A 2,189-nucleotide genomic window follows, 5' to 3' on the forward strand; every position below is an offset into this window, starting at 1 on the left:
CGGAAACGTGATGGTACGCATTTCTCCTCATTGCACGAGGCATCACAACAACGTTTCACCAGGCAACACCGGTCAACTGCTGTTTGTGTATGAGAAATCGGTTGGAAACTTTCCTCATGTCAGCACGTTGTAGGTGTCGCCACCGGCACCAAACTTGTGTGAATGCTCTGAAAAGCTAATCGTTTGCATATCACAGCACCTTCTTCCTGTCGATTAAATTTCGCGTCTGTAGCAATTTTAATGGCCAGTAGTGTATATTCAACTAAACTAAATTCCGTCCCAACAGGTTATGAAGGACCAACGGTACCGACCGGCCGCCGTGTCTTTCTCAGCCCACAGGCATCACTGGATGCGGATATGGAGGTTCATGTGGTCAGCACACCGCTCTCCCGGTCGTTGTCAGTTTTCGAAACCGAAGCCGCTGCTTCTCAATCAACTATCTCCTCAGTTTTGTCTGCAAAGGACTGAGTGCACCCCGCTTGCCAGCACCCCTGGACACACCGGATGGTCACCCATCCAAGTGCTAGCCCAGCCCGACAGCGCTTAACTTCGGTGATCTGACTGGAACCGGTGTTACCACTGCGGCAAGGCCGTTGGCAGCTGGAACTACAGCGAAGTGGAACACCTGAAGCAATGCCTTTACATGACCATAGAGCTAACAGGCCGAAGCAAACAGGTAACAGAAGTCGACGAGCGCTACGAGGCTACTATCATACTTAACACGCTCCAGTCACATTAACGTGACCACCGCCTGACGTTAACGTGCAGTAACCACTCACAGACTGCAGCTGGGATGACTAGCAGTGGAGGGTATATAAGGTGTGTCTGGGGGACGCGGATAGCAGTGGAGTCGTTGCCGCAATTCGGAAATGGAGCGATTTATCTGACAACCAAAACGGCATGATCGCTCGCTATCGGGCCAAGAGTGGAAGCATTTGCGATACAGCTAACTTTATAATCTGTTCGCGTGCCACTGTGGTTAAAGTATCGGGTGATCAAAAAGTCAGTATAAATTTGAAAACTGAATGAATCACGGAATAATGTAGATAGAGAGGTGCAAATTGCCACACATGCTTGGAATGACATGCGGTTTTATTAGAATCAAAAAAATACAAAATTTCAGAAAATGTCCGACAGATGGCGATTCATCTGATCAGAATAGCAATAATTAGCAAAACAAAGTAAGACAAACCAAAGATGATGTTCTTTACAGGAAATGCTCAATATGTCCACCATCATTCCTCAACAATAGTTGTAGTCGAGGAATAATGTAGTGAACAGCACTGTAAAGCATGTCCGGAGTTATGGTGAGGCACTGGCGTCGGGATGTTGTCTTTCCGCATCCCTAGAGATGTCGGTCGATCACGATACACTTGCGACTTCAGGTAACCCCCAAGCCAATAATCGCACGGACTGAGGTCTCGGGACCTGGGAGGCCAAGCATGACGAAAGTGGCGGCTGAGCACACGATCATCACCAAACGACGCGCGCAAGACATCTCTCACGCGTCTACCAATATGGAGTGGAGCGCCTGTTTCTAATAAAACCCCATGTCATTCCAAACATGTGTGTCAATTTTTACCTCTCTATCTACATTATTCCGTGGTTTATTACGTTTTCAAATTTGTAGTGACTTTTTGATCACCCGGTATACCGTGGGTGACAAAATAGCGCTATCCAGAATCGGAGCGGAGGCAACTGTGATGGACCGCGGGCTGTACGTGACTGCGATCAACGACGGCTGCGGAGATGCGTAAGAACGAATAGACGTGTAACTGTTGAGCATCTGACCTCCCAGATGTACCAAGGGGCTGTGTTTTAAGCGAGCATTCAGCGAGTGTTCCTGCAGCACGTACCTGGTTCGTGAACCAATGCTTTATGCTGTTCATCGGCTACGAAGGCTATAATTTGCACACCGTGCCGTAACTGGACGTCTACTGAATGTCACAGGTGGCCTTTTGAGATGAATCATGTTTCATCCTCCACTGGACAAACGGCCGTTGGCTTACACAGCGTGAAAAGTCTGAAAGCAAACTTGCAGCAACAATCGTCGGTAGGATTCAGACCGGAGGAAGGGAGCGTTACCATACGGGGGATGTTTTCGTGGCCTTCCCTGTGTGATATTGTCATTCTGGAAGGCACACTGGACCAAGACAACTATGCAGATATCCTTGGGGACCATATCTCAC

General features: G+C 48.4%; 1 pseudogene; it reads right to left on the bottom strand.

The window, feature by feature from the left end:
• Window positions 1-480: 480 nt before the first annotated feature.
• Window positions 481-598, bottom strand: LOC126282618 (5S ribosomal RNA; annotated as a pseudogene).
• Window positions 599-2,189: the final 1,591 nt, after the last annotated feature.

The sequence above is a fragment of the Schistocerca gregaria genome, chromosome 7, assembly GCF_023897955.1.
Source record: "Schistocerca gregaria isolate iqSchGreg1 chromosome 7, iqSchGreg1.2, whole genome shotgun sequence".
Lineage (NCBI taxonomy): Eukaryota > Metazoa > Arthropoda > Insecta > Orthoptera > Acrididae > Schistocerca > Schistocerca gregaria.